This window comes from Anguilla rostrata, chromosome 9 (genome assembly GCF_018555375.3).
Source record: "Anguilla rostrata isolate EN2019 chromosome 9, ASM1855537v3, whole genome shotgun sequence".
Lineage (NCBI taxonomy): Eukaryota > Metazoa > Chordata > Actinopteri > Anguilliformes > Anguillidae > Anguilla > Anguilla rostrata.
This window is the reverse complement of record NC_057941.1, coordinates 20,352,434-20,368,209: the sequence shown is the minus strand read 5'-3', so window position 1 is coordinate 20,368,209 and position 15,776 is coordinate 20,352,434. Positions and strand designations below refer to the sequence as shown.

The 15,776-nt window shown below is 38.5% G+C and overlaps 1 protein-coding gene across 1 annotated transcript in view; it reads right to left on the bottom strand.

Moving 5' to 3' along the window:
• drd2b (dopamine receptor D2b) overlaps positions 1–8,258 on the bottom strand; it is a 39,006-nt gene extending 30,748 nt beyond the window's left edge. The window contains exon 1 of the mRNA XM_064350985.1: positions 7,725–8,258. The gene's annotated coding sequence lies outside the window, so the exon portion shown is untranslated. The remainder of the gene's footprint in view (positions 1–7,724) is intronic.
• Positions 8,259–15,776: the final 7,518 nt, after the last annotated feature.

The following is a 15,776-nucleotide window of genomic DNA, read 5'->3' as shown; positions in this document are numbered from 1 at the left end:
AAGATATTGTATTGCCATATCAATAAAAACTGAGAGGGATTTGTTGCAGTGCAGCTCGAAAGGCAAGACAAACACAGCCACACAGTTTACATACATACACACCATCACATCATAAATAATTGACATAGTACCAGGAATATCCCAAAATAAAATAAAAATAAATAAATGAAACAATAACAACAATAATAAAATAATAAATAATAATAAAAATGCCCAATAACATCAAATAAAGTGCACAGTGCATCTGCCTATTTATTTGATGCTAAAAAAAAAAACTTTGTTGAGTTAAAAAAAAAAATGTGGTTAAAGGATAAGTGTTATTAGATAAATGAGAGGTACAGCAGTGAATGCTGCTCAGTCTCTTAGTAGAAGGAAGTGGCTTAAAGAGAGAGTTTGCAGGGTGAGAGGTGTCAGTAAGAATTTTAAGAGCCTTTTGAAGCAACTTGCTGTGATGGATAGATGCAGGGGAGATCTAGTCTGATGATTTTAGAAGCCGTGCGCCCCACTCTTTCAAGCTGTTTCCTTTCATGTGCTATTGTTCAACCATATCAGACAGAGACAGAAAAAGTCACCACACTTGCAATGGCAGCATTACCTCCTTGGATACCCCAAGCTTCCTCAGCTGTCTCAAAAAAAAAAAGTCTTCGATGGAATTTTAATATAATGGAGTTGCTGTTGCTCCCCCCCCCCCTTCAATGAGTTGCAATGAGTACTATTAACAGGGCTCCACCTCACAAGTGCTTCGACTTCCCTTCTGTAAGGTAATTTGTCCCCATTAGTTTTTATTATGATATGTTCAACCGTATATTGCCCTATCTCAAAGTGGAAAAAAAAGAATTTCTGTTCCTTCTCTTCCATGTATTAATTCTAGTGACAAATGATTACCTATTGCCAGGGTGTTACTTGGGATGTTGGTGATGTATGAAACTTTCTTCATTTGCACTCAAGTCACTCTGGATGTGAGCATCAACTAAATACCTAAAATGTAATGTGAATATAAATGAATGAAATGTAATGTGAATTTAAATGAATGAAATACAATGAAATTCACATTACATTTGAAAATGCTAACTGTACGGTGGGGGGGTTTTCCCCTTTTTCTTCTCATTTGGAATTTCACTGTCACACCCGCATCCACACAAAAGCTACAGCTGAAGCAGTTTCTCTCATTTACTATTTTCCACACTTCACACCACAGTGTACTGCAGGGCAGCCATATTCAGTCAGAGGAGGGACACAGGTGACCAATGACACCCAGTAACTTATGTATGACTGGTGAGTAACAAGGATGAGCCCACCTGAGAATCACACCTGGGACCTTGGAGTTCAAGTGCTGTTCCCAAACTAGAATCCCCAATCTCTTTTTAAAGACATAATTCACAGTCTCTCCTCTTCTTTCCACTCTCGTTAGCATTAAACATGAAAGAATCAGGAGGTGAGGCTTTAACCATCAATTCCAAAGTTTTTAATCAGAAAAGATATTTCATCTAACAGCGAAGATGAAGGAAAATGTAAATATCAAATAAAAAAATAAAAAAGAGTCAGTCCCTGTGCTTCTCAAGAGATGCTGCTTCCTGGGAAAGCATCTTGAAGCATTTGCGATGCATTGAAAACACGAAGTTACATCTGCGCTGAGATGGGGAGCTGCAGTTTCTATGGTGATGGCAATTTAAGCTATCACGGAGATCGACCCACGAAGGCATTGACATCGCTGGGTAAAGATTTTTATTCTATTTTATAGTTTTTCATGAGTTGCAGGGGCATACGGTGGCTCTCATCTCATCTTCCCGAAGGAGATGCTGTTCTTTTTCCAACACTGGCAGGTGGAGAGATGCATCTTCGAGTCTCCCATTAAGACTGCGCCTTAAGCAGCTCTCTGTTTTTGCGGGGTGAGTGACTCGCAGGTGATCATGATCAGAATCTCGGATTTCTGTGCTCCCGTTGCTTGAGCCCACCAGCTCACCCGGCCATGCTGTCTAACGTGTCCAGGACCCCATCTTTTATGAACTTTGACTGACACATTCGGTCTCTTTGAGGTTTCTTGAGTAACTGTGATTCTGCCGTGTGAATTCCAGGCCTTCCCAGAGCTAGGTGTTTTGTTTCTCGTATAAAAATGAAAGAAATAAATAATGAATAAACTTGGTTGCCATCTTCTGTTCTGGCGTCCATTCCATTTTTACTCCTGGCTAGGCAATGCTGTCCATCATTGTCAATCTGGCAGCTAAGTGTGGAATCAAAACAATGCTGCTGCCGCAGCTGAAGCAATTCTGAATATTAGCGCCACGGTAATCAAATCAAAGCCGACAGCAGCAGGAACCAGGGAATGATCAAGTTGATAAAAGATGCAAGGCTGGTGTTTGAAGTTTTTGTATTGTTCTTCTCCATTTTCTATCAACCAAGTGTCAAATAAAACACTTGCACTGTGAAGTTATGACTAACGAGCAATGGCACAGTTCCAGTGATAGCACCCCAGAGCAGATCTTGGCCCTGTGAAGGCCTGGCCCTTTCTAATGAAGGACCAAGAAGGGGAAGTTTACAATCTGAGTTATATCACATTAACACAAAGCCTAGCTCTATCTATCTCAGCTTTGTGTCCCCTTCCCTCTCTCTATCTTTCCTACACACATGCTAGCACACCCACACGCATGCCCACGCATGCACACACACACACACACACACACACACAGCCATTAGGGAAACTGTGGAGCGTTCTGTATGCATTTTAGAGTGCACACTGAAACAGGCCAATAAACAAGCCTCCAATGAGCTCATTAACACTTGGCACCAGCGCTGTATAGTGGCAATCTTCGATGCATCCCGTGGCCTTTGCCCACTTCCAATTGAAGGGTGGCTTTTAAAACTCAGGATTATAAAAAAGCAGGACTTGGCCCCTGACCACTGCGATACAGATTACAGATGATATTTTATAAATTAATCAAGAAATGTGCAGGCCAGCTGAGTCCACTTGATGTGTTCTTTGGACTAGGTTTTTGACATCTTTCTATTTTTACTTATTCATTTTTCACCTTTTCTAATGTAAAGTTGATCTGCTAGTGTCACTCAAGGAAGGATGAATTACAATCAGCTGGGAAGACAGTGTCTCATCGTGGAAAAGTGACCCCTGCTGGTCGAGTGGGTGCTCACAAGTCCACCTGTTAAGTTGCACATGAAATGTCTTCCTTTGACTTGTGTCTGTATGAGCCTGATTTGTGGACTCCAATGTGACAGGAAGTGGTGCTCGGCATCAGCTCGGCATGCTTCTCTGCACTCCCCCATATCAAAGCAAACTAGCTGTATAGTGAGGAGTCACACTGGAGGTGTCAAAATGCAACTTGCTTCTCTGGAGGCCTTTGCATTTTTGTGCATAAATAGCCAGGTTTTCTGGATTTAATTCATTATTTTCTCTTTGATAATGCGACAAATATTTTCTCTTTGGCACAGTTTAATCATGGGATGCTCGCAAGTTTGGGGAAAGTTAAACAAAAGAAGGACTGACTTGCGTCAAAGCTCCACTCAACCTAATTTTCTTTATTAACAAAACCATAAAACATATTTTCGGGACAATAAGTGGCCACTTAAGAACAAACTAATTATAAATCCAAAATGTGTTGTTATTCCTGCTCTATAATTTCACAAGCAATCAATAAATAGTTATTAAACAGAATATATAGATCTTGCACAGCAGGGGTTCTGGAAGCCCACCCGCCTCTCTACTTTTCATCCCCTCAGTTTTGTTTTCATTCCTCAAGTCTTGGTTTAGGGCTGCTTCAATGTTAATGTTATACTGCAGAACATGTATGGTTTTGACAAGTTCAACATCACGTGTCTAATTCTGCATGTACTGCATGTCTCAAAGGCCACCCAGTCCATTGCATAAAACCTCATCCTTGGATGCACTGTTTATTAATACAAAGTCAAATCCGGCGTGGGTGTATGATTCAAAAATCAAAAATTCAGAAAATGATTTTGACCTTTTTAAACCTCCGGCAGAACAGTAAATGTAAGGCACTACCATGGATGCTGGCTGTTCTCTCTGAGACTGACTCTGCAATCAATGAAGCATGAGCCAGACCACAGATGGTAATTTGTTTAGGCGTGGCCATGATAATAGTCAGAATTAGTAACCAGAATAAGATTCTGTCATGCTCCAAAGGCCCTGTCCACACTATGTGTGGCGGTGAGATCATAAGAGGGCCAGTGGGGTGGAAGAGAAATGGAAAACTCCGTAGCTTTAAGGCAATCGCCTTTCATGCTCAGCATGCCTGAGGAGACTGCATTACACTTCTTTATTTAAGCAGTTTCCTCTCTGGACAGCCTAGTCATAAACAGCTTATAATGTGGTATCACGAGACTTATTTTATGTAAAACTGCTAAAATACCTTATCACATAGGAGACTCCACAGGAGTTACTACTTTTAGCGTCCTCAAAATGTATTTTATATAATAGTCTGCTGTAGGAGAAGTAGCTCTACGTGTTATAGCTCACTCATCTAATTGATATTATCTTATATTTTTCCCCACATTCAGATTCCCTTCTCTCCTTCTTTGAACAGTAGAAGAAGTGGTGTAACAGTGATTGGATTTCTCCCAAAGAAACTCCCCCAAAGCTTGACATACAGTATGTGGTCATATTTTGTCTCCTCCTTCGAACCAAGGAGTATCAATATACTAGTATCAAGTGTGGAGCGGTGGGTAACTTTATTAATTACAACTCCATCACCTTGAGTAAAGAGGTAGGTCAAGGGTTTACTCGCAAGTATTCAATTAATGAATTAGCACAAAATATTCCTGCTCCTCCTTCTACACAACGGTGCTTATGATGCAAATCTCATCATAAAGCTGAGGCCTGGCTTTGGCCAGCGACCTGGAAACTGTTCTGATCAAGGACAGATGAGAGGTAAGATCTGCTCAAAGAAAACATGAACTTGGACAACAGAAATAAAGATTCATGTGTGCTAAGACTCTGTATTAACCATCTTATTAATTGGTACTCTTTGGCTTAACAGGAAGTGCAATTACAGTCAAGCTGATGGTCAGATTTGATGGTGCACAGGGTCTCCTCAGTTATATGGAGGATGGTTTCCCTTCCGCTTGGTTTTTTTTGGAAGAGTTTTTATCTGGTGTATTTCAGAAGGAGTAAAAAACTAAACCCAGCCTCCCTCTGTAGATGACAGACGAAGGGATGGTGAAAACTATTTTTCTCAAAGAGACAGAAGTGAAAAAAATATCTATAAATAAAATAAAAATCTATCAATGTGTCAAGTATGCACTACACCTGTATATTTGCTTACAACTCAAGACACAGGAAAACACAAAATTCAGAATTCTGAGATCTGCCAAAAAAGTCCCAGAATAATTACAGTCAAGGTCTGTAGAAATTATTGATACGGCCAGTTCACAAGGGAATGAAATAACAATGTTTTCTAGCAATAACTGTATTACCAGACATTGTCTAGACATGTCAGCTTAATGAAAAAGTACTTTTGAGGTGGTTTATTGCAATACAGAGAAATATGATTCCCACAAGATTCACCAAATTATTATACATACAGTATACATCATTTTCATCTGAGATTCTCAAGCAGAATAAATGTAATACAAAGTATATGCATTTATAGTTTTTTTCCTTTCATAAATATCCTATTGGACTCATAAAAGGTACAACAAACATGTCCTTTCCATAAATGTATCAAACTATGGTTTCAGGTGGTATTCCGGACCCAATTGATCCAATGGAATTCTGGACCCTCGGAAGCTAGACTAATGGTGTTCTGGTTTACAATTACTAAAATGTCCAACAGCATGGACTTGTGTGATGCAATGTATGAAAAGTGGAAGGCTGCCTTACATAGGTTTGGGCTGTCATATGAATTTGTTCCTTTATGACAAGTGGCAATGTGACGTTTGTGGTCTGCATCAAGCCAATAACATTTTTGTAGAAAATCCAATAACAAATCTCCTTAAAGCATTATTCTACTATTTCTTTAAATACACCTAACTGTAATGAAAGGTCTGATAATGAATGTACTGAATCCTTCTAAAAACATGAACATACCCGGCCACAGAGAATTATTGTTTATTTATGCATGATTGCTCACTCAAGCCTTTCAGTGTCTCTCACTGGGTTCTGTTACTGTCATATATTTATAAATTATTTTAAAATCTCAAAATAAAAAAAGAAAAGCTGAATGAGCCATTAATAAGCAACTAAGGTGAGGAATTGGCTTCTGTGAAAATGTGGTGTGGTGTTGGGATTCACATGCATTTATATTCGAAATACTGGCGTTTATTTGGAAAACTAAAAAAAAATATGTACTACAAAAATCTGATTACTACAGAGGACAAATATTAAGTGATCAGTAGCAAAGATGATTACTTTACTCGAGATCAATATCAATCATTAATAATGTAAATAAAGGAAGATGAATAAAGGAAGTTACTGTGGGGCTGTAAATCACAAAGGAAGCAATTCAGCAAGAACCTATTATGCACAACTGTGACATAATTTTATCCACTGAAAATTTTCCCTGAGCAGTAAGGCTTTATTTGCACATACAGGCTGGTTCAGACGCAAAAACCGATACATTCTGTGTGTACTGTATTTTCACATTTTTACATTGTTTCGTAATTTTAGCTCACACAAGCCCGAAGGAAGTGTGTCTACTGGAGTTATAGACAGTCCAAAACATAGCCGCTTTCTAAAGCACAGCATTTACCTATGCACGCACAAAAAACGGCCGTGGGATCAGCATCGATGTATGACTAGCACATCGCGTACTGAGCATTTCACGTGTCCATGCTTTAACAAGGAAAAGTAAAATCCGCCTGTATTTTCTCCTGTTAGTAAATATAGTGACTTTTGATATATAATTACTTCACAGTGAATGCACAGTTAGCTAAAATAAGTCGAGCCTAACAGTCTATTACTTAATGTCGGATACATAGGCTGTACAGAAGTGACGCACAGATGTGAACTTCCAGGAGTGAACTGATATTAAGTTAGAAGACATAACATTTGTCAACAAATAACGTTGACAAATAAAAAATGAAAAAGTGGCCGACTGCAAGGCATTTAACATGTTTGATCACATTAAAGTGGTTATTACTCTCCATGCCTCGTCTAACGCGGGGGAAATCGTGCACAGTATATGCCCAGTGTTAATTCAACACTTAACAGGAAGAATTGGTCCCACGTTCCAGAGTGGGACCAAAATTTATCTGTTAAGAGTTTAATTAACACTTTTAGAGTTGAATCAACACTGGACATTTCACTGTGTGCTATACACTGGCGACTTAATTAGATATAAACAGATTCCCAGTTGGTTCTTTCCCGGACGGACGATACAGCCATTCAATACCTTTGTTACATCACTATGTCCAGTCTATGCTCGGATATGTGTCAACAACTGTGCAATTTATATCACCTCGCCCACTTAGATGCTGCGCGATTTGTGGAACCCTGTTGCTGTTAATCTCTCAAAAATATTTCATTTTATACAAAGTGAACGATCCGGTCTGTAGGCTACCTGCAACATCGACACGAAAAATTCAGCCTTTGAACTGAATAATTATACAATAATCGTATTAGAGTATTGCAAATCATTAGAGTAAAACCACAGATTTTCAAACGGTAAAGACGTATGAAGAACCACCTAGGGGTACAGTCTTGTCTCTCCGGAGTCATTCTAATAAAAGTACAACAGAACAGTAATTTCACAACTTACCTTCAAGCCATACGATTTAAGATAAATTAACGATGTGTCCAAGTTGTTTTCTTCTTTTATATCCACAACTATCCGGAATTAAGCGCCTTCATTTACCGCGCAGTCTGCGATGTCCAGCAAGGCGGTCTAATTCACAAATAATCACAACTTAAGAGCGGGCGTCACTAGGTTAACTGTAGGTCTCGAGAGACAAGATGCTTAAAGCAAACGCGACAGAAATAAAGTGGTTAATCGAGATGCGTGTTATTCATAGAAATGCTGTTTCCGAGAAATCACTACTTTTGGCACCATATTAAGACATTATCCATGCGGGGAAAAAATGATTAATTTTCAGCCTTTCTGTCTGGTTTCAGTGGACATCAGTGCGCGGTCAGTCGCGCGCTCTCCTCTTTCAACGAATATGTTGGGGAGAAGCACTCATTATCAATAGAATTGTCCCCAGGTTCTTTGTACCCGCGCGCATTTACGCAAGAAGCAACCACGAGCACTTTCAGCACCGACTGACGGACAGCCACACTTAATCCAGCATGAATAAAGGCGGGGCTAGGCACAGAGACGAGGTTCTATTGAGTAAGCACAGCTGTCTTTTCATAACATACATTCATGGGTGGTAAAACTGATTCTTGCAGGAGTTAGTTCAGTTCATCTTTTCAAAAACTGTTTCTGTGGAGCTGGATATTAGCCCACTTAAGTAGCCTAAGAATGGCGTTGTCGCGCTATCTTCCATATAGGCTACTCAAGTCATATACAAATTGTATATCATATTTCATACAAGCATACGTTAATTCATTACAAGCGTAAGTGTATCCCGTGTTAAATTATTTTATTTCGCATCCTCACCATTATTGTCATTAACGAAAGCATCTGCGCTGTTATACGGTATAATGTTCAGAGTTAAACCAACTCTTACAGAGTTAATTTTACTCCAATTGGTATGAGGTATTTGACTCATTTAAACTCTGTTTCTGTTTGAATTGAATAAACACAGGACATTTACTGTGTATTTACAAATTTTAATATAGAGTCCGGGCCAATCCTACCTCAAGTTAGAGTAACCAACTAACGGGAGCTACCAATGAATCCCTTAAGAATATACGTGTTTGTACACGGAGGCAGTGATCGCTGAAATGAAGCGGAATCTGATCAACTTGTACTGGTACTCGATTTTTGATTGTTACATGCATGTGTGTATAGGTAACTTTTGACGCACTCTAACTCTCCTAGCCTCTTTTAATAGAAAGAAAGGAAATGACTTTTCTGATGTGTATAAAGGAAAATACTTTATACACATCAAGACTGTCCACGCTAATTGTAAGGTCCAGTGATGTTTAACAAATAGCATACACCTGGCTGGAATACCAATGGGCTATCATCTGTCTTGGCATTAGATTCCCAAATAAATCATACAGAACAGATCAACTGGGAAACATTTCAACACAACCTTTATTCACTGTGATTCCATGCAAATAAGAATGGTGTTCTCAAGTGAGATTACTGTCTTTAAAATCAAAATGAAATTAATGTTAATACAAATATATAACCATCACAATGCCAGGTAAATGCAAACTGTATTTTGACTGAATGATGTCATCATTTGATAACAATATTCTTTCATTAGTAAAACTTTTTCAGTAATGTTTTATTGAAACATGCACTGCATTGTGCCCAGTCTTCACAATTTCCCAAACACAAGATACTGCAAAGTTCATATTTCAAAAATCAGTTTTTGCATGCACAGAGCCTTTCCTGTGTTGACATTGACTTGAACATTTCATAAAAAAACTCCAATGAGCCAGCAAATCACTTTGAGCTCAAAGCTTATGAACGCTGGTTCAAGGTTAATGAACCAAGTGAAAGAAATTGACAACAAGGGATGCAAAATTGTATAGAAAAAGGCACATTCCCCCTTGCATATGAGGATTTCAATACATTTACCCACTGAATCACACAGTGCACCTGTTCGAGAAGGACACTGTTCAGAATGGTAACCATAGCAAGACTTCTCTCCGAGTATTATATGTTCTATGAGACAGATCCTGACTTGAGGAACATAAGGGCTTTTTACACACTCCAAGCTACGTGGGACTTTTGTGCATCTGAGATAAGTACATCCTCACTTGACCTATGCAATTGCTCAACACCGAAATGGGTGGCCCAGAGTTAGCCTACACTAAATAGAATTAAATTGAGTTCATCCCAACCCACACTCACAGATGGAAAATGTGAATTTGCCTGGACTTTCATTCCCATTGTTCCATTGAGGTTTTCTCTTTAAAAATCCATTATTCAGTGCTACAAGATGTGGATGACTTGATAAAATAGTCAGCAATGTGTATATTTAAAGCGATCTCAATTTTGCCGGAATCCCCCAATGAAAATGAGGCTTCTTACCCCCAGGATAAGAAGTAACCCCACCCCATCCACCTCCCCCACACCCCATTTCCTCTGCTCATTTGAATTTTACATTTCATCTGCCACACCATATTTGTGAGATCTAATTTTTGATCTGATATTTTTGTCACAGGCAAAAGTGCTGCTGAAAAATTGCACATTTATATTTTAAAATATTTGATTCTTTTTGTAAAATTGATTGCATTTTCTGCTTAGGTACTGTACAAAACACTTATTATGAAATTACTTTTTAAATGTTGCATCTATCAACATATTAGATATATTGCTATTAATGCAAATTAATTCACATAACATTGATATTTAGTGAATAAGCACATTTCTAATTAAAATGTTTCTTTTCCTGTGAATTATCATGCCATTACAACAGTTATAAACGTTATACAAATTCTAACAGCTTATGAGTTAAAAATGGCCTAACCACTCAAATGTAATTTAAAAAAGGTATTTCATATTGTAATTAAAGTAAATAATACCAGCATTGACAGATGCAGTTGATAAAAAATGTAATATTTACACTATACTATGAAATATGAAAAAATATAATGTAAATTGGAGTAAGTGGCCCCTCAGTGGACTTATATTGATGATATAACAATAAAGCTGGTCACTAGTACAATTTAGTTTCCCTATGAGCATATTGATATGAGCATAAGCATTATTCAAATACGAAACTGATGTCCCAATATGTTTTAATATCCATGTAAATGATATTGTGCTTAAGAGGGGAATCTTGCCCCATTTTACCATTTGAGTAGAGTACTAGTTGAGACAAAAATTAATAACCATCCAATGCTCACCAATAATTCAGAAAATTGTATGTTTGTTAATCTAGCAAATGTAATAGTTAGAGAATTTTGAGTCTACTATTACGTTCCTGGGTATAATAGATACTTTAAAAGGTTTGGGTTCAAGAGCATGCTCGTTCGATGTTGGCAGAATTAAGCTATAACTCTATCCCTTACTCAGTTGCTATAGATCCATACAAAAAAAATGTCATTCTAACCAAAATGTGGGTGCCAAGGAGGTTAATAAGACCAATGCCAGTGAAGAGCCATACGTGCTGTTGCTCTTAGTAACTGCACTCGTTTTGGGTTAGAGAGTCACAAAACGGTGAAGGTATGCAATATTTACGGTTCAGGAGTAATGGGCTACCAAATGGGCTATTATTCACTTGAACATAATAAAACTCAAAATTGCCATAAAATGAAATTGGTTGGGTGAATTTTGTGAGTATTTCATGTAAAACCATTGTTGTCCACTTGGAAAAAAATCGATTGAGTTGTAATTCCATATGCTGGTCTACACGCTCCCTACTTAATCCTTTTTGTGTTGGCAAAGCCTGCACTGATAAAAAAACTACATGCACACTAAAATGTTTAGTGCTAAATCAATCCTTACAGAGTGCTACATATGGTACATATGGTCCCTGTGGAAAAGGTCCAAGTTTGGATTCATGTAACGCAGAATTTAGCACGGTACAACTTTTTGCATGGAAATTCAAGTGCCAGGATCATGCTTTATGTCATTATATTCAGTGATAAAATGAGTTCTGGGCCCAGAATATTCCATTCTAGGAAAAAGGAAAAAAAAAAAATATGGAGTTGAAAATATATATTAAAAATAACTATAAAACTTGTTTTCAGTGATACAGTATATTTGCCAAAAAAAAAAAAAAAAGACGCATTAAAGCATTATCTTACAGTCTGCTCACCGACAAAATAGCTTTTGAAACACCAATTGGTTTCTCTAGCTCTAGAGCACTTCCTTGTAGAATGGAAGTCTCTTGTCTCAACTTCAAGAGGCTAGATATGTAATTACTGGGGACTTGAGTAAAACTATCAAGGTTAAGAAGTGTTCCTTATTATCATCATTATTAAGGTGTACTGCTGTAGTATTCAGCTTGTGTTTTATTGGCTCTATATTTGATAAGAATGCCACTTCATGGTAACACACTGTTGTAATTCTGAACTCTTTCAGAATTTAATAGTAAGGGTATATACATATTATGGCACAAACAATATAAATGCCTAAGTAAATTTCCTGGGACAATGTATGACAAAAGATGTAACTCATAAGGCAATGAATCAAAATCTTCTGCTTTAACAGAACATCATGCCAGGGGACCCCATTCAGTCCTTCTCACAAATGCCCCCCATAATTTTACTTCCCTCCTTCTGCATATTTTATATGACATCATAAAATATTGAAAGGGTAACTTCAGCAAGCTCAGTAATCCTTCTCTAGGGATGGGAATTTTAAAATAATGAAATGCTCAATATTACATTTCAATGAATCATTTCCTTCCTTTTCCAAAGCTGTTCCTTATTCTCTGTCTGTCACCTTTTGCGTAATATCTAGCAATACTACAATATTGTAATACTACAATACAACAAAAGGTATGATAAGCAGGAAATGGAACAAGTTTGACCCCCATGAGTAGGTCAAGCTTGTTCATCTGGAGAGCCTCTTGGTAGAATTCAGTCAGTAAGAACAGATTGATTCATTCAGACTAAAAAGTCACAACATTGCAAAATTAATCAAGACCACTCACTCATTGAACAATTATCCACAGTGCTACTTTCAAATAGGAGTTTTCCAGATGGTGAACATTGCACAGACCTATCGCTCACCCGCGTGGCAAGAACAGTAAGTGAAAAAACATACCTGCTGTGTCCATACTGCCAGGGAGAAGGCTGCACTCAGGTGCATGATGAATGCAAAACACTCCCAGAATGCAACACAAATACACCAAATGCAGCAATATAATACAGGCCGGTGGAGTTATACCTTTTCTAGGGCTGGTCTCTAAGGAGTAAACCTTTCTGCCGATCTGATACTTTAGGTTCATCGCTAGTGATCAGTTTACTCTGGGGGGATAGATTTAACAGCCTGAAATAATAATAATAATAATAATAATAATAATAATAGTGGTTAGGCTGATAGCACCACCACTGGGTATGGATGTGCTACTGGATGAAGTGTGGCAGACTGAGGGGGAAAAAATGTGAAGTACTCTAGCAGTCGTATGAATAAACAAGGGTGCATATTATTTACAGAACTGTTCACCAAAAGCATGGGGGGGACCATTTAACACAAGGTGCACTAAATACTAAAAACTGGCAACACCTGGCGCCAGCCTCAGGGCAGACTGTCTTCTCAGTAAGACAAAGCCTCATATACCTGCAACTCTGCCCTTACCTGGTCTAACCCATTCAGACAAGTATGAAAATGGTTGAATAAATGTTTGTGTATCAAATGTTTCCAAGTTAATATAAAAACATACTGGAATAAACAAAACGTAAATACTTATGTCTGTTAATCCAACCATTACAAAAACAAAAGATGCTGACATGCACATTATAACAATGCATTTCTGCATTTATAACGCTATTCATTTCCAGCTCTGTGGGATGAATAGTTGAGGCTACCGGACGCTGCTGACCAGAATACGAAAACCAGGAAGTGAGCCATCTTTTAACGTGCCGCAAGTAACTTCATGTGTTTAACAGAAACCAGAAACAAAACGGAAATATTGTGCAAAGCACACTCGTAAAACAATGGGTAGCTCATTGTTAACGCTGAGACAATACTGTAAGTGTTGGAGTCTGTTGCATATTAACAATGAAATGAAACCACAGAAACGAAACCAAGAAAACGAAACAATGCATGCAGTCGAATATCGCTTGCGGTGTGCGACACCTTTTTTTCTTCATGTCAGGAGACCGGGGGGACTCTCTTTTTTATAATATTATATTTTGTATAGTAAGAACATTAGTAATACCAATAATAACTATCAATGTATGGTTGCACATTTGTTGCACAAAATAGAAGCAGTGAACCATAAAAGCAGTGTAGGGCATTATTCCAGACATGGATTGCATGCACTTGTACTGTTTGAGGGCAAGAGTTTATTGAATGACCACCTTTATCCCGAGTTAAAACATTTATTTCCTGCTGTGAGGAGAGTATTTGAACCTTGCAATGATCCATCCACAGAGAACAGGAATTTGCTTTGAGGAGAGTGGTTTGAGGAGCATGACAAAGTATGCATTTATCATGACTTTCTCAGTTTGTAGCAAATTCTCATGAATAAAAAATAAATAAATTTGGCATTCAGCATGGGGCTGAGGGCATCCAATTCCTATTAGTTGTTATTCCTGCTATTTGTTGCCATGTTCATGCATGATCATTCACTGTCGATTCAGAAGAAAACATCCACAGTTCTCCTCCAAAACAAATGGTGTAACCAACCTACTTCTATTCACACTGTGCGCAGACCACAGCCAAGCTTGCACAGTTGAGTCGGAGGGAGACATCTCATATGCGGCTTTGTCGAGGCAAAGACAATCGAGAGAACTATGAAATGCAGATTCCTAGCCAACTAATGCGCTCAGGGCAACGCAATCACAAGTAGTGCATTGCCTACAGGACTACCTGCCACGAATGACACTGCCACGGTCAAAATTCAATCCGAGACCATGGAGTTCATTCATGTAGCACAGTGTGGTGCCTTAACCAAATGAGCCATCCAGAAACCTATCACTGAATATGTTTAACTATGCCAAGCATATCTACTGAATCAGCAATAAGTGCCTTCACTGTGTATGTTTAAAAGCCATGTTGCAGGCAGAAAATGACTGTGGTTGCTCCTATAAGGAATCATAGATTCCACCTACGAGGCTGTAACACTAGAGAACAGCTGAGCCTGGGGAAGAAGTGGAGATGATAGGAGGGAGGCTGTGGGGGGAATCAAAATCTCTAAGCTGCTCACTGCTTGGCACCTATCACTACAAAATGGTGGAGTAGGTCCCCTTTGCCCCAGCTGTCATGGGGATTTTGTGCCAGAGCAAGTTGGAAAGCCTCCTCCCAATTATCCGAGACAGCCGAGTGAGTGCTGTGCAGCTCTTCTAACGCTGCCCTCGGCCCCATTATGAAAACCCCTCCAAACACCTCTGCCTCCAATTATGGTGCTTGCCATGACAGAGATTTGCAATTGCTGTAAGAACTTAGCTTCATTTTGCAGACTGGCGATTAGACTGGAGGGGAAGGAAACGCAGCCCGTGTAAGGAAGCTCGGTGAAACATAGGTCTGATTCATATAGGGTAAAAGGCAGATTTCTCCCCCATCATCCTGAAATTGTAGACAGAACCAAATTTGCCAAATTTGGAGCAGAATATCAGTTTTCAAATGGGACCAACCATTTTATAAAGGAATGAAGCAATGCACTTAAACTGATGTGAATTTTTCATACACTTCTTCCTTCAACAGAACAAGATAAATAATCAACTTTTTGTATTTATAACCTGTGTAATAAAGTGTTTAGTCAAGAAATGGTGTATGCTTGGATGTGGGCAACAAGGTGTGTGTCTGTGATTTGTAGTTGGTAAGGTTTTGACCTTGTGACCTCTTCCTAGTAATCAGTTGGTCTTCTTAAAATATAACTGATTACAGGGTTTCAGAGGATTCTTCAGTAATTGGCACCAGGGCCAAAAGTTAATGCAATTTACTGCTATAAATGCCCTCTAATACATTTTGCCTAAAAAAAAGACGTGTGGAATACTGAAATACATTACTCTAATTCTGATACAGGCCGAAGGAATATGCTTAATTTTCTCTTCAAATGAAATAAAACTTATTAAT